Here is a 21,765-nt window from a genome sequence, read left to right as displayed (position 1 = left end):
TTTGAGTACACCATCTTCATAAAATTAAACATTCAATGAGAATTCATTTGAAGATTCTACATTGAGTCCAATAGCATAGGTGATGATAATAAAATTTAGAATTCACCCATTTGCATGGATTTTTTAAAACATTCACATTTTTCTGTTTAGCTGTTTATGACATTTATAATGGAACTGATGAGTACCACACATTTTCGGGAAAACAAGTCTTTAATTTACTAGTTTAAGAAAGGAATCACTGAATGCTTTGATAGTCAGCCTGGTATATATGCAAAGAGAAACAAGGGATGATGTTTGCATTTACTAATTTGTCTTCACTGTTATTTTGCCCTGTTCAACAACAGAATAACAAAAGCAAATGAGGCAAAACCCACTAACTTTTATGATTTAAAATCCAATGTCCATGTTAAATAATTTCAAATCCTTTAAAACCTGAACAACAGCGCCCTCACTCTTATGCTGTTTCAGAGATTGTCCTTGTACATACTGAAAAGGAAAAGCATCAATGAAATTAGGCTTCAGTGCTGTGGTGAAATGTTTCTTTCTCTTAACCAGTGATGTTACTACTGAGAAAGGTCTCAAACAAGAACATGCTCAAAGTCTCACTGAAGGGGTAGGGATAGGTTGGTGAACCTTTTGGAAGCAGAGTAGAGAGGACTGACTAAAGACAGGTATTCATATGAGAATTCATGTAAAGTCACTATGTACTCTCCTTTGATACTCCTATTAAGAATTTTCCTGTTGGACAAGTCTGAAGAAAAATAGTTATTATCTGTTAATAGCACATTGGTTGTTAGGAGAAAATAAAAAAAGCTATATGGAACATATTTCACAATTGTATTATGTGCATTTAAATATAACCATTTAAAATCGTTGATATTGTAGTTCTCATTTGAGAATAAAGGCTGCCAAATGTAATGCATATGATGTATAGAACAATGACTTGTAGGTGGGAAAAGCTAAGTAACTTTCCTACTGTGCTTAAAGTCAGTAAGGCGTGTGTTTTTAGCTGGCTGTGCAGTGTTGCTCTCTGGGAAGGATTGGCATCCAGTTCAAGAATGGGCAATGTATTCACTCCTTGACTGCAAGTGCAGGGATTATTTCAGCCTGGTCAACAGGTGACATTACAATAAACTGATTCCTATTGTGGGGTGGGGTGTGTGTGGGGTGGGGGGAGGTGCGCACATGCACGCACACACACGCATGTCACTCTGCTTCTTCCAGGTCTCTCTTCCTCCAATACTCCTCTTCCATAACCCTTAACTACTTAGCAGGAACCAGCCACAGCTGCACATTATCCAAGTCAGCCAACCCACCACCCCTGAAGCCAGCCCACAGCTGTATATTGTGTTAATTAACCTGAATTAACCTGTCTTCATTCCTCTATAATTCCTCTACAATTCCTCTACATTACCCTACGTGACTAACTAGGCAAGGCTTGAGAATAAACTACATAGCTGAAAAGAAGACAGTCTTGTTTAACAGGTGTTATAATGATAGCCTTCTGCTATTCCTTCAAAGCATGGGAGCTTAAAAGGATATTTTAAGCCAAACTGGCTATTTTGCTGGGAGTAGATTAAGTTCTTACATGTTCGTTTCTTCTGGCAGAACTGAAAAGCGGGGAGCTTCCAGTGTACAGCAGTAGCCAAGCACCTAGAGAAGCTGTCTCATCTTCGATTACTCCAGCTGGAACTGTAAGAGCCAAACCCTAAAATAAGTAACATAGGAAATAAATTGCTGTTAACACGAGGTAGAGGTGCTATGTAACATTTTAACTGCACAGCCATTTTTCAAGGTGGATGATACCTTAGCCAATGTCTTAACAAAGACTATTGACCTGAATTCCTAGAGCAGGAATATTATTATAACTAAAGATTTATTGCCAGTAAATGGTACTGGCAACTAGAAATCAACTGCAGGTACAAAAAACCAACAACAACAAAAAGGATTTGGTCTTAGTAACAGACAATAAATCTAAGCTTTATAGAGCAATGAAATTGGCTGCTAGGAACAATGGGAGATACATAATGTTAGGAATTTTGAGAAGATGCTTCTGTGGGAAAGTAGTAAAAAAGTCTTTTGTACTCTTTCCTTGGTATATTCAGCATGTGTTATTATTATTTAGGATGTTTTATCTGGATATCATTTGCAATTGCTAGGTATTGGTGAATCCAGTAGCCCAATGGAGGTGAGGCTGTTGAAGCTCCATATCCCCAGGTCCAGCTGGGAGTGAAGTCGAGAATGTGATATCAATAGGCATACACAGCCACACATACACACACACATAAAATGCACATATATTGTATACACATGGCTGCCCACACAGATCAACAGCGACAAACCCACTGTCACTCATGCAAACACAAACAGCACAAATGGCCTTATCCTGTTTCCCTTCCCACATGAAAGTTTGTTAGTAGGAAAACTATGTACGCATATGCAATACAGATCCTTCCAGTAGCTGGCCTTAGTCAATCTGGTAGCAGGGTGCGGCAGCATTTCAGCTCTGGTTGCCTCATGCACAGAAACACATGCAAAAGGGTCTTAACTGATGCCCAGACCTAGTGGTGCCCCCAGTCAGACCTGTGACAGCCAACTCACAGAGGCACACTCATGTCCATCCCAGACTTCTTGCTGCTTTGACACCTGGCTGCCAGGTCTCATATTATTCTTGTGGGCTAGTCTGGCTTGATAGGAGCTAGTGATCACATACACGCTAGCATACGTACCCACACACTATGCACATACTCTGGTCTCTCCAGTTGTTGCACCATGAGCACATGGGCAATGGTCTGACTGCAGTTTCATCACTCAGACCCAAAAAACACACATGCACACAGAATAGAGTCCTTCATCCAGTAAAAAGTTAGAGAGGGAGTTAAATGAGGAGACAGGACAGACTGCAGGTAACTGGTTCCCTTTTCTGATGTTTTGTTTGCTAATCCATTGCTGAAACTTCAGCAAACTAGTTTTAATGAGCCTGAGGCTAACAGAGAATTTGTGTTAAAACGTTCACAGCACAGCTTGGGTTGGAAGAGACTCCTCCTCACAACCTGCCCACCGTGGGCATAGTGATGGAGCTAACACGTCCCTGGGTGGGCTTGAACCACCAACCTTTCGGTTAACAGCCGAACGCGCTAACCAGTTGCGCCACAGAGACTCCTGTCCTGTACTCCTTTTGCTGTTTATTCCTTCCCAAATCACCTGGCTCCCTCCCTTTCCTTGCTTTTTGTTCCTTCTTTAGGCATCCCAGAAATCTTGCACGATCTCAGCATGCTCTTCCCCCACATCCCATAAAGAGTTCCATCCCGCAGGGAAGGAACCCCGCCCCCGCCCCAGTCTGTGAGGTGACCCAGAGAGCCACCCCCTGGGGGCACACGGTGCTAGGTTTCTTCCAGCCCACGGCGCTGATGTGCTCCAGGACAGCCCCGGGGGGCTGGAACAAGGGCTCGTGTCTCAGAGTGGGACACTGGGGGAGCCAGCACTCCCCTGCTGCCTCTGCTTCCGCGATCCTCTGTGTCCGTGGGGAAGAGCCTTTTAGCACATGCCCTAACACATATACAATTAGACACAGTACATTAAAAATGCTGTATATCCATGTTTATGCCCTTTTCATTTATAACTTGTTATAAATAGACAGTAGATGTACAGTACAGGATAAACATAAGGTAGTGCATGTCTGTGGCTTTTCACAGTTTCTCTCTGCAGAATTTTAAAAATAACCAGGACCAGTATTTTGTCAATCTCAGAACTGCATTTCTTCAGCTACAACAGTTATTAGCTTGTTAATGATAGTCCACTGAGACAAACATACATTATAAAAGTAACATTAGAGGTCTAACATTTCTCTCTAATTGAAATAGATAAATAGATAAATAAAGCCCCAATTTATTCTTCTCTGCATCAGCATTGTTAGTCATATTTTCTTACAATAAAGTTTTTAGCTAAATATATTGGGAAAAAGAACCACTTTTTCCCTCTCTTCACATAGAATGGTTTGTAGTCTGCCTGATGAAGAGCAAAATAGAAAATTCCTTCCTATTTTCAAAGCTTTCCAGTTCAAAAGATGTTCTGCTCATCTGTGCTTTCCTTGAAATGGGGTTGCCCAAATACACTCCCTCTGTACTTAAGACATACATAAATGTGCAGTTTGTCTCCCTAGTGGGTTTTCTTATGAAAATATAAGAGAAAGTGTAGGAAATGTCACATATTGAAAAGGTAATGGCTCCTAGTAATCTCTTTGTTGCAATAGTATTTTTCAGCTTGTTTCCAGTTGAAAACTTTATTGTATGTGGACTACAGGGCTGTGAAAGGTAAGAGAAACAGGACCTTTTATGCTATATGGAGTTTACACTTGTGAAAATTTTACACCACCTCTCAATCTTCCAAGTGTAGCTTTCATGTGAGAAATGAGGAACAATGTAGCCATATGTAGGTCTAAAACTGTAATGTACTAAATATTAGTTTAAAATATTTAAAATATTGTGGTTGGACTACATGGTTGTTGTAGGTCCCTTCCAAGTGAACTATTCTATTCATTCTATGCTATGCTATGCTATGCTATGCTATGCTATGCTATGCTATGCTATGCTATGCTATGCCATGCTATGCTATGCTATGCTATGCCATGCTATGCTATGTTATTCTGTTGTTCATTAAGGGCTAAATACTTATACTGCCTGGAAATTAATGATTTGAAAGTCTATGTGTTACATTTTCCTATGGTAGAACCAAATTGTCTGTGATGTAAGGACTGTTTACCTCTCAGAAACACTAGATGGCTATAGAATTTATTCTCAAATATGCTACAGTCTTTTATGTTCATCACAGCTGCCTGCCACCTTCTTTCACATATTCAAAGCATGTTGTCAAAGCAGCACTGAGGGAGTTCCTGAAGATTTTTCTGGTTAATGCTATGCTCAAATCTTTTAATGTTAAGTTTCATAGAAAACTGGGCATGTGCTATCCCCTTGCTAAACAGCTCAATTGAATCTAAATTATACTGAGAACAGGACTGGTGTCACCTAATGTTGAACAGAATGAAGTAGAGGAAATTATATTTGAAATAGTTTATATAAGGTGCTATTACTAGCTTGTACAAAGTGTTTTTCTTCTGCATCCACATATCAAAGAAGAATAAGATCACCTGAGAAATATTTGCTACAACCCATCCCCATCCCAAATCTATCCTATTGACACTTTCAGTTCAATTACATTACATTTGGCTACTATTGGGTTCAACATAATAGCATAACAGATATTCTTCTACTGCGTAACTTTTTAGTCATATTCTCACAGTGATTAACTTCTCACAACAAAAAATAAGATGTTACTGTGCTGCCATTGTTCAAATGAATGTCTCTATTTTGCAATAAACATTCTTGGTACATTTTCATTATTATGACTAAGTTTGCCTCCTTGAGAAAATAAAAAGCTATACAGTTATGTCACCGCAATTGAAATTTCTGGCAATTAAGCTTAATTTAGCTGCCAAACAAAATAGATCCAAACCTGGATCTATCCCTTAAATGTCAAACTCACATCACTGTGAACATGGCTCATTGATTCCCCTTGAGAACTGCCTCTTACTCTAGTTTGTGTTCTTGGAGCAGAAATTCTTGAAGTGCACTTGACCAAAAAATTCCATGCAGTCTGTCACATCTCTCTAAGTAGAAAAAAACCCAATGTACATTGAACAGTACTAGAATGATAGTTTATCTCTATAGCTTTTTTTTCCGTGAATGTGTTATTATCAATCTGCAATATACACAGTCACATCAGCTTGTATTATTAGACAATTTTTTGATCACTAAGAATATTTATTGATAAAGCCTACTGGAAGGTTTGAAAATACCGAACTGCAAATAAAACAAGGCTGTTCTTTTTGGAGCTGTTACTTTTAAATTATTTTATAAATATACATGCCTGATGTTACAGAACATAGAATAACCTTGCTGTCTAGACCCCATTGTTTTAAAAGATGGTTAGGAGGGCTTTTTGCCCATGTCCTTTTAAAAGACTCCTACAGAACATAATTAAAATTAACAGAGGTACAGAGAAGGTTGTGAATAAAGGGATAAAAGACTACAGTTTTTATTTTGATGATGAGATCATGATAGAGAAATTTTCCTTTGAAAAATATGTATAGTTTTGGTTTTGTTTTATTTTTCTTTATTAAGTGAGGTTACTTGGATGAGTATTTGGTTTCCTGTGCAAATCAGTGAGATAACAGAGACAGTGTTTATAAAATATGCTACTCAAGAATATTTAGTTAAGAAGACATTGACTGATAAAAGTGCTTACCCAAATGCATGTGAATTCCAAAACATCACCAATGTATAACTTTATGATATATCTTTTAGTCTATTTCTTAGAAGTTCCTGCTATAATTTTAAAGAACATGTTACCATCTTTTAACATAGAAAATGCAGAGTAAAATTAAATATTTGGTCTTATAATTGTACCAGAATCCTTGATGTCAGAGTCTGAACACTGCGTGCAAACTCTACAGAATTTGGCCAGTTGAAGATGTTACTTTCCATGAAAGTAAAGTCTCTAGACTTCAAATTGGAAATTAATTTACATTATTTAAACCTGAATTTTAATGGAAAAGCTTCAACACTTTGTCCAAGTGAGTATTTTTCAAGGACTATTTTAAAAGCTACTTAGTGAAATAAATGTTATTTTTTCACTAGGAAACAGATGTGCATGTTTCAATTTCCAGTAGGAAGTTAGTATTTAATTTTTCTCAAATATGTATTTATATTTTGATTTGACACACCACAAAACACGAACTAGTAAAAATGTAAAAAGATACAGAATGGTTTCCAATGGGAAAGTTAAAACTATTATTAGTTTAACACAGCAGATGTTCTTACAGAACTGTATTTGAAGTGGCTGCGAACTACTCGCTTATAGCCCAGTCCTGGTTTCAGCTGGGATAGTTAGTTTTCTTAGTAGCTGGGGCAGTGCTGTGTTTTGGCTGTGATGTGAGAACAATGCTGAGAGCACACTGGTAGTTTTAGTTGTTGCTGGGTGCTGTTTATACTAAGGACTGTTTAGTTCCTTGGGCCCTGCCAGTGAGAGGGCTGGAGGGGCATGGGAACCTGGGAGGGGACACAGCCAGGGCAGGTGACCCAAGTTAGCCAAAGAGGTATTCCATACCATATGACATCATGGTGAGTATATAAACTGGAGGTGAAGAAGGCGGCAGGGGAAGACATCCGGCATTATGGTGTTTGTCTTCCTGAGTAACCATTTTATGTGTGATGGAGCCTGGCTTTCCTGGGGATGGCCAAACACCTGCCTGCCCATGGGGAGTAATGAATGAATTCCTTGCTTTGCTTTGCTTGTGTGCGCGGCTTTTGCTTTACTTATTAAATTGTTCTTACCTGAACCCTCAAGTTTTACATTCCTTTCTGATTGTCCTTCCCATCCCTCTGGGTGAGGGGGGAGTGAGCGAGCAGTTGTGTGGTGCTTGGTTGCCAGCCAGATTAAACAACACCCTCCTGATGTAGGTATTAAACTCAAATACAGTGACAAGTCAGTCCACCTTCCCTCACACCAGGTCTTCTTTTTTACTATTGCTCATTCAGTCATATGCATAGTAAGGCAACATTTCATAAGCCAGGGTAAGATACTTAAAGTAGTACCATTTTGTTGCCCTCAATTCCATTATTAAAATCAATCAACTCTTTAAAACTTACAGGGAAAAATATTGAACAAACTATTACAGGACTGAAATTAAGGAGAAAGTAATATTCACTTTAGTGACTCAAGTAGAGAAACACTTCCACTATGTTTTCTTCACTACCTTGGCTTCATTGTGCCATAAACTCCTCACATATTTGGTGTTCTCCATTTTTTTTTCTTCAGCTTGAAGATCATACTGCTGATCAGACTTAGCAGGTATACTGCCTCTTCACTTTTATGCTCTCACCCCACAGTGACTTGTACTATATGCCCTTCAATGGAAGAAAGCTCAGCAACAGAAGCAAAGGCACTTAGTAAAGGAAGTTAAAAGCATTTAGATAGTCTAGTTGAAATGTAGTTAGATCGTATAACTAGGACTACTACAGCATGGCACAAGAGCCAGAATATGCAGTATACTGAGGTTACAGTGAAAAAAACACTGCAGCCACCACTAAAGTGTGCAGACAGGTTTGGTTTCACTGGAAGGTATATTTTTCCTTTCCTAAAGATTTTCATCCTTCCCTTCCACCAGAAATGATTTGGCATATAACTGTATAATTATGACCCATAGTTTGATACAGAACATTCATACAGGATGTAAGTATCCAATCCACCTATGCACACTGGGTTGCTTCAGAGGAAATATGCTGTAACAAGTATAATTCAATACTTTTTCAAACAAGTAGAGTCTCGCTATTTATCTCAAAATATTTAAAATGGGGAACTAAGAAAAGTTATGAAGAAATGCTATAAAAGCATAGATTCTCAGAGGTGTCTAACTTTTTTTTTTTTTTTTTGCTTATCAGATTTTTAAAATTTCCTTTACAATTTGGTGTTTCTGAGTTAAATAAAAAGTAGTAAATACCAACTTTTACTAATTTGCAATCCATGCAGAACAATTGCACCATTTTATATAAATATCTTATTTTGAGAGATAAAATGGAAGAAAAATATCAAGGAATTTCTGCATCAGTTTGTTCCATGTATGTTTTAAAAGATATCCTGACTTGAGTTACACAATAAAAAAGATGGAGGATATAAAAGTAACCTAAATAATTCAGTTCACTGTTAATCATGTCATTCAAAAACTTGACTCTTCTAGTCTGAACAACCCTTATTTTAGTGTTTTACGAGTGTGTCATGTCCTTTTTGGAATTCCTTAAGAAATGTTTATCCTACAAAAACATTCTCCTGAAGATTCTTGCAAATCATAATCTTTGCTTCTTAAAGAAATAGACTTACTGCATTGTGTTACAATTGACATTTAGTGAACATCATTGGCTGACAGCAGAGCATTACTAGACCACATCAAAAATTTATTGTAGTGTCTGACAGACATCATAGCATAAGTGTAAATGTGAAGGTATGAATTAATATTTTTTAATCCATCTTGCAAGAGTCACATTGATTCTGTCTCATGGCTGTTTTTCTAACCAGACTTCCATCTAAACTATATAGTTTATAAACTGTATAGCTTATGCATGTCAAATTAGTTACTTTTACCAAGGTTTCATCAAAAACAATGTCAAAATCTACTCAGAAGACAAACTTATTTTTTGTAAATTTTTACTAATTCTTATTCTTATTCTTGTTCTTGTTCTTTATTCTTATTTTCTTATTCTTATTAAATGGCTTTCTCATTTGTTAACCTATGATCAGTGATGACCTAATCACCATGCAGGTACCAAGTTAATTCCCTCAACTCCTTTTAAATATAATCTCCTTCATTTTTCAGGTTTCTGGTACTTCTCAGAATTTCATATTTTCTTAAAAATAACTTCCAAGGATTAAAAACTATTGCCAGAAAGTTCTTAAAATCCTGTGTACATCTTTTCCAACTCTTCAGATTTTAGATGTTTCTTCTGTATTCCTGAAACATACTCTTTACTCACTGAAACCAGGAAAGTCTCTCTAAGCCACGTAAATATCCTGCTTCATTCTGAATATAGAACAGAAATAGTTAATGAACATTTCTGTCTTCCAGCAATACATCTGACCAACCTTATCGCACTTGGCTAGAATCAGACATAGAGGAAGTTGGTAGCTTATTCATAACTTCATCTTTATTTATCATGATAGTCTTAAAATACTGTGATATGGCCACATTTATAAATTATTCTTAAGTAAATTATCCCACAGCACTGATACAGCTTAGTGCATCCCTTTAAAGACAGGTATTTCTAATTGACAGCTACATGTGGAAAGCCCAAGAAGGACAGACTGAAATCAAGTAAATTGATAGTGATAATATTGCTGATAAATGTTACTAATCCTTAAAACATCAATGTTGGATGACAGAGAGAGAAGAAAATAAACAGTGTTTATTTCCTAAATGCAATAGTATATTTTATGTTAACTACTTTTAATACTTGGTATTTGAGACAAGAGTTTTAATGACCACATCATCTAGTGATAGCTAATATGAAAAGAATTCTCTATCCTTCCATGGTTACTACACTCCCTTTATTCACACACAGAGAAGTAAATTCAGACCCTCTTGATCATACATAAATTTGAACTTGGTCGTACACCATCCACCTTATTCCTCAAAAAAAGCCCCAAGATATAAAAACAGAGATTGAATCTGTGAAATTAATTGAAATATTTATTTATTAATTGAATATCCACCTCAATTTTGAGCAGATTCCACCACCCAGATCCCCAGTATATGGGAATATTTTCATTAACATCACAAGGAGCTGACTGCTGTCCTGGAACTGTGAAGGTAATTACTTTAAAAAGCCTTTGACCCTAGGACTCTAGTCATGAGCAGATAGTTTGCAGTCCCTCTTCTTTCCTCATTCCACACATTTTCTCCACAGAGCGCAGTCCATTTACATAGAAATTGCAAAAATAGCCTTTTATGAATGTAGCACTTACTGTGTGCTTTATTTGTACCATTCTCCCTCTCAGGTCTTGTGAAGGATGAACAATAATACATACATATTCATAAAGCAATATTGTATGCTAATTCTCAAAAGGCTGCTATTATTCAAACTTATAAATGAATTATTAATAGCTACTCAAATCTATAAATAATTATCATATATTAGGCTTTGTTGGTCAAATGAAGTCATTTAACTGCAGTACAATGACTAGAGAATACGAAGAATTTCATATGATTTCATATTTCTTTTAACATAGAATTGAAAAAAAAAGATTATAACATTGGCCAAGAAACACATTTGATGTGGAACCACCTAATGCTATCATAGAATCATAGAATGGTTTGGGTTGGAAGGAACCTTAAAGATCATCTAGTTCCAACCCCCAGCTATGGACAGGGACACCTTCCACTAGATCAGGTTGCTCAAAGCTGCACCCAACTTGGCCTTCAACACTTCCAGGGAGGGGGCATTCACAACTTCTCTGGGAAACCTTTTCCAGTGCCTCACCAACCCCACAGTTAAAAAATTTCTTCATGACATCTAATCTAAATCTAGCCTCTTTCAGCTTAAAACCATTCCCCCTTGTCCTATCACTACATGCCCTGGTAAAAAGTCCCTTCCCAGCTTTCTTGTAGGCCCCTTTTAGGTACTGAAAGGCTGCTATAATGTCTCCCTGGAGCCTTCTCTCCTCTAGGCTGAACAACCCCAACTCTTTCAGCCTGTCTTCACGAGAGGTGCTCCAGCCCTCTGATCATTTCTGTGGCCCTTCTCTGGACTCACTCCATCAGGTCTGTGTCCTTCTTATGTTGGGGGACCCAGAGACGAATGCAATATTCCAGGTGGGCTCTCACAAGACTGAGAGGGGAGATAATCACCACTCTTGACTGGCTGACCAGGCTTCTTTTGATGCATCCCAGGTTTTGGTTGGCTTTCTGAGATGCAAGCACACATTACCAGGCCACGTCAAGCTTCTTATCAACCAACACCCCCAAGTCCTTCTCCTCAGGGTGGCTCTCTGCCCATTCTCTTTCCAGACTGTATTTGTGCTTGGGATTGCCCCAACCCAGGTGCAGAACCTTGTGCTTGGACTTGTTGAATTTCATGGGGTTTGTATGGGCCCACCTCTCAAACCAGTCAAGGTCCCTTCCCTCCAGCGTGCTGACCGCACCTGGTGTCATCGGCAGACCTGCTGAGGGTGCGCTCAGTGCCACTGTCCATGGTGCTGACAAAGTAGTTTAAGCAGCGCTGGTGGTGGGGTTCAGCCTTAGCTGGCAACCAAACCCCATGCAGCTGCTCGTTTACTACCCCGCAGTGGTACAGGGGAGACAATCAGAAGAGGAAAAGTTGGAAAACTTATAGGTTGAGATAAAGACAAGTTAATAGGTAAAGCAAAAGCTGTGCACGCAAGCAAAGCAAAACAAGGAATTGATTCACCACTTCCCATGGGCAGGCAGGAGTTCAGCCATCTCCAGATAAGCAGGGCTCCATCACATGTAACAGTTACTTGGGAAGACGAATGCCATAAGCCTGAATGCCTCCGCCCCCCCCCCCCCCCCCCCCCCCCCCTTCTTTTCTCTTCTTCTCCCAGCTTTATATGCTCAGCATGATATCCTATGGTATGGAATATATGGAATATCCCATTGGTCAGTTGGAGTCAGCTGTTCCAGCTGTGTCCTGGCTCCTAGCTTCTTGTGCACCCCCAGCTACTCACTGATGGTGTGATGTGAGAAGCCAAAAAGGCCTTGGCTCTGTGTAAGCACTGCTCTCCGTAGTGAAAACATCTCTGTATTATCAACACTGTTTTCAGCACAAATCTAAACCGTAGTCCATACTAGCTACTATGAAGAAAATTAACTCTATGCTAGCCAAAAGCAGAACAGCTGATTTTAGACTGACTGGCCTGTAGTTCCCTGGGTCTTCCTTTTTTCTTTTTAAAAAATGGGTGTTAAATTTCCCCTTTTTCAGTCAGTGGGAACTTCTCCAGACTGCAATGACTTCTCAAATATGATTTATAGAGGCTTGGCAACTTCATCTTCCAGTTCCCTCAGGACCCCATGGATACATCTCATCAGGTCCCATGGGCTTGTGCACCTCCAGGATCCTTAGATGATCTCAAACCTGATCTGTTTCTACAGTGGGCAGTTCTTCACGGCGTCCCTGCCTTTGCCTTCTGCAACTTGAGCGGTGTGGCTGGAGCACTTATCAGTGAAGACTGAGGCAAAGAGGTCACCGAGTACCTCAGCCCTTTCCATGTCCCAGGTAAGCAGGAATAATAATTTTACATATCTTAAGATGCTGGGAATCCTGAGGTGTGCCGCACTGAATACACCTCCAGCCATGACACAGGATACGGCATGCCATGGAAGGATTCACCAACATTATGGTCTTTAATGCTGCTTTAGGATTTTCTTAGATGTAAACAATTCTCTTAATCATTTCTACTGTCAAGCAAGAAGATACTTGCATAAGAACATGCTTCACTTTTGGATACAGAAAAGGACTCATCAGTGAAGGCAGTCACTGGTGCCAAGGGGTAGCTGTCTATGTGCTGCTCCATTACAATTAACTAGCTAAGTTTATCCTGTGGCCAAGATAAGATCCTGCAGCTAGGCACCTGGAGTTCCTTAATACATAGGAGAGAAATTGTCACTTTTACACAGTGATTCATTTTATTATGAAGTAGAAGTCTAAAATAGGTCAGATTAATTTCTCTTCAGTATTACTTATTTCTTTACTTATTTATAGAGGGAGATTGGAAGAAAAAAATCAGCATAGATATTTACACTGTAGATTTCTTAAGTTGCTGAAGTAGTTAAAAAAATTACTAGTTTATATACGCATTACTAGAAGTGAGCTTCTGTAACATATCTCATTGTTTCCAACTCCCTAGTTTCATCAGTCTGAGAAGAGTTTTTGAGTTCGTTAGACTTCATTCTAAGCATTATGTCATTAAGGGAAAACTTCAGCTCCCATTTCTCATTAAAAAAATAATTTCTAGAGCTCGTGATTAAATAATTGAAAGTGTAAAGGCAAAACATGAAAAAGAAAATTAAAATAATCTAGTTATTATCTTTTATACATTATAGTTTTGGATAGGTAGGATCAAGTTCATTTTTAGGCCTACACCTGTATCAGTGAACTAAGAGTTACTGTGACCTATCGTCAAGCTAAACTCTTCCCACATAAATCAAGGCAATCTTTTCCATAATGTTTTTTGGGAATCCATGACTACTTCATTCCCTAAACAAGTCCTGGAATTTAAGAGAGTGCTAACTGACCTGGGATGAAACTGTACCAGAGATTAAGCAATTAAAGAATAAGCCTGATGGTACATTTGCTTTTTCATTCCATGAAAGATATTCCATTCAGACATAGTCTTGAATCCTTGTCCTTATTGCTGCCTCAGACAATGGGAGAAAGGTTTATGTATAAAAAAAGGGAATATTGACTTAACTACTTTGAAGTATGTTAAATCAGTTCTGAACAGTATTTAGGAACATATTTATTTGCATGTTATTGATGAGAATTTCAGTAAGATATCATGCTTTCTGAAAGTTCATAAATAAAACTGCACAAATATGGAAACTTTTCTGGTGAACAAAATGCGTAATTATGCTCTACAAATTTTTTATCTCCAAAGTGTTGAAAATGTATTATAAACACAGAGCTAAAAGTGCCTAGAGACAGTGCAAAATTCTAGTCTGCTGCCTCATCTGTACATACTAATCATAACCATATGTACTTTTCCTTGAACTTACAGCCCAACATTTATCAGCACTTTTAATTGTCCTAGAAAATTTTAAGTTGTCTGCAATGTAATAAGCTGGGGTTTCAGTAGACTCTCAAGAGTCAAAGTCAAACTAAGATTTTCACTTCTTTGGATGGCTTTGTGTATGTGTCCTTCCCATGGTTTAAACAGAGTCAAACAAAAGGCCTTTAAGATGATGAAGGGACTGAAGCATCTGTCATATGGTAAAGGGCTGAGAGAGTTGGAACCATTCACCTTGGACAAGAGAAGGTTCAGGTATCTTAATAATGCATGTAAATATCTGAAGGGAGGGTGAAAAGAGGGCAGATCCAGGCTCTTTTCAGCATTGTCCAGTGACAGGACAAAAGGTAATGGGGAAAAACTGAAGGCTCCATCTGAACATCAGGAAACACTTTTTTTACTGTGATGATGACCAAGCAGTAGCACATGTTGCCTGGGGAAGTTGTGAAACTCCCTCCTTGGAGACATTCAAAAGCTGTTTGGACGTGGTCCTGGGCAACCTGCTTTAGGTGGTCCTGCTTGATCAGAAAGGTTGGACCATATGACCTCTTGAGGTGCCTTTCAACCCCAACCATTCTGTGATTGTTTGAAAAAGGGGTATTATAGCTCCACTGCACACTTTTTTTCTAAAATGGGGGATCCTGCCCTATTCTGATGCCAGAGGAAAACCTTTACCTTAATGAGGAACAGGCTACATCTTCTAAAATTCCCACATGTATCTTTGCAGGTTGGCCTGAGGTACCAGTTTATTTTGGTTTACAAGCTCAGTAGAATTGGCTGGATTTGTTTTCTTCAATTTTGTTCAGATCACTTTAAATACTTAGGAAGTCTTCACATAAAAATAAGCTGCATTTTGCCACAATAGAGGGTTGCATTCTCACTTACAGAATTAGAAATACAGTGACAAACACCCCTGGCCATGACACCCAGTCCCCTTTGAAATGAAAGAAAGTTCAAATAAGACTAAACCTAAATTCTTATTTTGTATCTTGTTCAGAATTTCTCCAAACATCTGTCAGCTGTGGTAAATAATGATCAGAAAAGAGTACCTCAACTGTTTTTGTTTATGTATCATCTTCAACACTGGACCCTGCCATGCATCTCCCTTATCACCTGAAATTAATCTACAAAATACTTCCTTTTGTCCAACTTTCCTCTGCCTAATCAGTTTGAGGAAATAAATTGTATTAGCTGCCTTGATTGGCATGTCTTCAGAAGGTAAGTAAAACACAGCTCAGGCATATAGTAGGGTTGGAATTTATAATTACTTTAACTATATTGGTTTCCTGTCTAGGAAAATTATTGTAATCTTTTACCTCTCATTTTTAAGAACTCTAACTTGTACTATTATCTTTTTTTTCCACAGCTCATACCACATGTAATCTGAAACACAAGAAAACCCACACATGACACAATAATAAATGGAACAGCACCAATCTGGACAAAACACATTCCTGAGTTTTTCAAGGTTGTCAAGATTTAGACTTTTATGAGAAATAAGAGGTAACTAAAGAAGGCAAGCAGTAAAGGTATTTACAAATGAACAGTTCTGGTGCACTTAATATTTTAAATCAAGCAAGTTTTGTGCTCTAGATTTTTGTTCCTTGTATCTCAAACATGGACTCTGAAAAGAGGGCGATCCAGCTTATAGTTGAAAGCAATTTAGTTTAGGACTGTGGTTCAGGAAATTCTTTAAAATTTTCAGTGTTTGAACAACCCGTATATTATTTTATCCTTTGATATCAAAGTTAATGATCACACTTTCTTCTGCTCAGTTTTGTAGACAAGAAAATCTTGATGATAGTTAATTTTGTAGTGGATGCAAGAACAGCTGCAAACAACTGACCTGGGCATGTCTGTTACAAAATGTTTACTATTGCCTACAATATACTGCATAATTTTGGGGTATGAAGTGGAATGGTAGATCAGGTTCTGTCAACAGTTGAAAGCCACTGTTATTGACATTGTGGCTTGTAACGCAAATCTGACATCAGGATACACAACTGCAAAATTCTGAGACAAATTTGGCAAGCAATTATTAATGTTGCCATGCTTAGCATAAAGAAGGCTGAAGAGAATGGGGAAAAGAGGACCACATCCTAGTAGATGGGCATGATTATTAGAGGTGCTTGATTGTCTCCTAAGATCATGCAGATTATATGGAATTCACTGGGTGGCCAAGGCAAGGGTCCAGTCTGATCACATGACTGCTAAAACGCATCAACAATCACTCCGAGTCATCACAGTGTACAAAACTACCAAGTGTAGCAATGGGCAGGATTTTTTGGAAAGATTAATGTTAGAAGAAAAAATGAATATTGAAACTAGAGCCAAAATTAGTCTTGAATCAGAAACTTTGAAAAAGGGCTTTTATAAAAGGATTACTTCTTTTTTTTTTTTTTCTTTTTTTTAAAGAAGTACATACTAGTAAAATAAATAAATAAATAAATAAATAAATTCAAAGTAATGAAACAGAAACACTTGCATTTCTCCTGAAAGAGTTTTCCTCTGGCAAATACTAGCATCAAAGAACATGTGAGTGTCTCTGAAGTGTTAAGACACTGTGGAGAGGGAACAAGAAAGCAGACAGAAGGACAAGTGAGAAAACCCTGTATTCTCAAAAAGAATATCTAGTGATCGTATTACGTTGAAATACCTTTTCAGGAAATGGAAATCCAACTTTATTGAATACAATAGAAAACATCAAAAATCTTAAAGAAAATGTACAGTGGAAATTAGAAAACCAAAGTGGACATTTGAAGTGCAAATACGCTAACAGGAGAAGTAAGTGTCATGGGATACTCAGTTTAAGAATCAGGACAGTTTGTTGAACCTTGGTTTACCACTGTGACTCAATGCAATGAAATGCAGTCTTGACCAACACTCCCTGAGAACAGCTTTATACAGAGAAATTATAACTCTGATTAAGCATAGGAACTTGACAAAAAACTAAATTATTTTCACAAGGGCACAGTCTATCTTATCTTTCTTTTTAAAGAATTATCAGTAACTGAAGTATATATATAAAAAAATCTGAAATTCATGGTAAATTAAGAAGATTAAATATGTCAAAAGAAGTCACATAAACATAAAAGAGCTGGACATATAAAGAGGCTAAAACATTACCAATAAAATTTCATGAACATATTTTTATTCTAAAGGACATGAGAGATACAGTACTTTGTAGAGCAGGGGTCCTCAAACTTTTTATGCAGGGGGCCAGCACACAGATGAAGTGGCAGACAGTCATCTGCAGCTGCTTGGTTTCCCCCCCCAACCCCCGGCGGGGGGTTCTGTAAATACCAGGGCTGGATTGAGGACCCTGGGGGGCTGTATCCGGCCCATGTGCCATCGTTTCAGGACCCCTGTTGTAGAGGACTGAAGCTGGGTTAATTAGCATTGATAATATACAACTGTGGGTTGGCTTCAGGGACGGTGGGTTGGCCGATGTAGATAAGGTGCAGGTGTGACTGATTAAGTTAAAATGTTGGGCAGCCAATGAAGAGAGAGTGGAAGAAGCAGGGAGAATACATGCCCTGGATGAGGTAAGATGAGGAGAAGGCAGCAGAGGGACTGGCATGAAGAGTATACTGGTATGAGATGGTAAAAGATCTTATTGCAGCTTGATTAGAATTACATAAGAGGAAGACAGCTAATACAAATAGTTGTTTTAACTGCATCCCTGCAATATGTTTATAATGGTGGGTCCTGAGAGAATTGATGTTAGAAATATTTATCACTGATTGGTATTTAAATGTGACTAGTAAAATCTGAGAAGATGGCAAAGTTTTGCAGAATTTAGTAAAACTTCTGGCATGGGCATTACAAGGGTAGACAATGTTCCCTGATGATAATAGCAAGGCCACTAATAAACTGTGCTAAAACAAAACTTTGTAAAAACCAAAGTGGTGTCTCAACAAAATCTGTTCATTGCATGCTAGTAACTAGTTGTGGTTCGTTTTTAGTTTGTTTTTTTTTTTTTTTTAAATAAAGATATTATTGAGATTTTTTTCTAGGAAAAGTTTCCATTGTCCAGAAATGGAATGGAGATGAAATTAAGGCCATGATGAACTAGTGGGAATGTCAATGACTAAGCCTTAGTTTTTCTTCTACCTTTATTCTGAAAATAAATGGTGCTGGATACTGTTAAGTAAAAGAGGCCTAATGAGACAAACCTTTGGTCTGAATCACAATGAGTTTCCATTCCCATATTTCTATAGTAATCTTTTCCCTACCTAGCACCAATGATCTGCCTCCCTAATTATCCTTCATTATTTCCTGTTTCATTGTTTGTTGTCTAGTAAATTGGGAAAGGGAAAATAATCAATAAATACACTTTAGAAAATATGATAGCATAACACATCTTTTTACTAGTGCCTTGCCATTCCCAATTATTGCATCTGACATTAACTGAAGGAAATAAACCAAAACCAAATACAAGCACTTGCTTCTACCAGTTTTGTGGGATAGCTGTCATATGCATATGTGAGGCCATATGGATTTTCTTTTTTTATTAGTTATATGCTATGAACACAAAAACCTGTAAATATATCTGAAAAAAAATTTATGTTGTTGTACAGACAGAGGAAATGGCAGCTACTACCCAAGAAAAATCTAGTAGCTGTAAAGCTACCAGTATATACAAATGGCACTCAGTGCAGGTAAACATGAATTATGTTGAAAATGAAACTACAAAATGTTACAGCAAAAAGTAGAGGAAAATTTTTGCTAATTTAAGTTCACTTAATAGTTCAGGTTGCTTCCTAGGCAGAAACAGATTGCACTAATACAGCGAACAAAAGTACTATCACTAACCTTGTCACAGCCATTTATCATTTTCAACCATCTGCAAAACGTTTAGCCATCTGCCTTTCCAGGTTCATGGGTTTCAAAAATGGAAACACAGTAATAAAAAATGCTTAATGATGTTAAATATCTTCAGGAAAAAATATGCATTACATGTGGACTGTCAGTTGGGTTTAGTTGTTGGGTTTTTTTGTTTGTTTGTGGGTTTTTTGTTGTTTTGTTTTTTGTTTTTTTGTTGTTTGTTTTTTTTTTTTCTCTAAGAAGAGAGAATTAATAGAAGACATACAGTACAAGTCCTGGAAAATTCTTGTTAGATCGAACTCTGCTGCAACAGAAGCAGTGCCTCAGGCTCAGTTTACACTTAGGTTTAGGGTTTGGGTTGAGAGAAAAACAGAGCAACATGTGCTGTAGAGCTGGCAGGGCACTATGAAAGGGAACAGCAGGCTGCAAAGAGCCCTGGCCTGCATGAGATTCTTCCCTGGGCCGTGGCTGGGAGCCTTGTGGAAGGCATAAGGGAAGTATTGGGGTTAGAGTTATGGTTAAGAGGAAGAAAAAACCTCTATATTTCTTGTTGCAAGTTATCTTGGGTAGCTTGGTGACTTGTCCTTATTAATGTTAGGGATCTGCAATTCTGTAACCTTTCTTTTTACTCATTTATGTAGCGTTTTCCAGTGTGGCACCACTTTTGCTTTTGAGTGCTCACACTGTTAGTCTCAAATTGCTTTTTCTCATTCTCATGCACCCATATACTTAATGTTGTTGTTTTGATGTGTTTGCATGGGAAGTCTCAGAGTCAGCTCTGTTCTCCCTCCTTTTCATGTCTTGTTTATGAACTTTGGCTTATAGTAAAGAAACTAAAACATAATTCTTCATTGAGTGGATAATAGTTGGTTGAATACTTCACAAACATCAACTAATACTTGTGAACAGAAACCTAACAGCCAATTATTGTGCAAACTTACTCCTGATTAACATAATCAGCTAATAACATCTTAAATAGTCACAGCCATTACGGAATTTATGTTGCTCCTTATGGAAAGCCTATAGAACTACAGCTAAAGCACAGCATCAGTGACAAAAGATCATCATCATCTTTATCGTTGCTACCTGCTACACTGATGAGAGCTCTGAGTGGAGGATGCTTATCTGGGGCCACGCTGCTCCTTTTCCAGATCAGACACCTGGGGACAGTTTTCTCTTTTCTGTTTCCTCCCTCTCTCTCTCTCTCTCTCTCTCCTTGCCCCTCTGTGTCACTTCCTCCCCCCCCCCCCACCCCACCCCCCGGCTTTTGGAGCAGCTTTCATCAGCGAGTTGATGTGTGCTGCCGGCTAGAGTCTCCACTAACAGAGGTCTGTATGCAAGCCTGTTACAGTTTGCCTTGCACAGCAGAAGAGAACATTTTCCTCTGGGCGATAGTTGGGTGTTTTCTAAAGGTCAGCAGAAAAGTTAGAGCTGAAAGAAAGAGAAAGAATAGAGGGAGTTGGAGTGGGGGTGAAATGGTGTTTTCAAAGGAAAGCCGTAATCCTAAAGCCTTTAGTATTATTTTCTAATGTATGGAGACTTTTGCGTGCTTTCCCCCCCCTATTTTCAGCCAGCTCAAGGGCTGCTTTTTTTTTTTTTTTTTTTTTTCCGCCAAGTTTTGTAGTATTCTTCATGGTCTTTAGATAACTGCTTTTTATACTTAGTGTCTGGTGCCTTGGGGAGAAATAGGTTCTCGGAGCCACTGTAGAAAATGTAGTATTACTTCTCAGGGATATACAGGGATTGTAATTTACTATCTTCATCATGAAATGTGTATGGAAGAATAAAAATAGAATATTACTATCTAAATTAAAGAAATTCTATCACAAGTACTGAAATAACATGAGTAAAGGCAGGCTGCCTGAGTATACATCAAGACAAATATAGGAAACAAGTCTTACATGGTCTCTGCTGAGAAGAATTTCAAACATATGTTCTTGCACACTCATACCTCGTGGCCACTTTAAGTCCTTTGTTTACTCTGAAAATGGATAAGAAGATCAATCAGACTTGCCTGACTTACCATGCGATTTTTCTTTTCTCTTTCTCTTTTATGGGAGTTTAGTCCTCCCATATTTAAGCTTGTATGTTTCTTTTTCTTCTGAATAGAAGGCAACAAATGCTATTGCAAAATATAAAAACATGAGCCCATGTCCCAAAGGTGCATGCATACATACACGCAGGTGACGCTAACACAGTTAGCCACACAAACTGCCACAGACAGGGCACTGCCTTCAGCAGCTGCCCTGTGAACACCACGCATAAGGCAGCACAGTCTTGCTCCTCCTTTCTGGCGGATTAGAACTGTAGCAAAAACTCAGTTTCTGTAGATTCACAAATGTATATGCAGTCATGGATCCCTCAAATATCCACACAACCTCCCAGTCCATCTAATGCCCATGGCTGAACCCTCAGCCAGGTCTCCTGCTCACCAGCTAGTCCAGCTTGATGTTCACTAGCAAACCGATGCATGCGCTTGCATGCTTGTTTCACACTGATGCACCCATGCAGTCACAGATCCCTCAACAATCAGCACAAAACCTAAATCCAATTAAAATCCATGCCTAGCCCCTGGCTCAGGCCTTGTGC

General features: G+C 38.3%; 1 non-coding gene across 1 annotated transcript; it reads right to left on the bottom strand.

The window, feature by feature from the left end:
• Window positions 1–3,086: 3,086 nt before the first annotated feature.
• On the bottom strand, window positions 3,087–3,160 carry TRNAN-GUU (transfer RNA asparagine (anticodon GUU)). The gene has a single exon. It is a non-coding gene; the product is annotated as a tRNA-Asn (tRNA).
• Window positions 3,161–21,765: the final 18,605 nt, after the last annotated feature.

This window comes from Falco biarmicus, chromosome 3 (genome assembly GCF_023638135.1).
Source record: "Falco biarmicus isolate bFalBia1 chromosome 3, bFalBia1.pri, whole genome shotgun sequence".
In the NCBI taxonomy this organism is placed as follows: Eukaryota; Metazoa; Chordata; class Aves; order Falconiformes; family Falconidae; genus Falco; species Falco biarmicus.
Note: the sequence above shows the minus strand (reverse complement) of the source record. Positions and strands in the feature narration are given on the sequence as shown.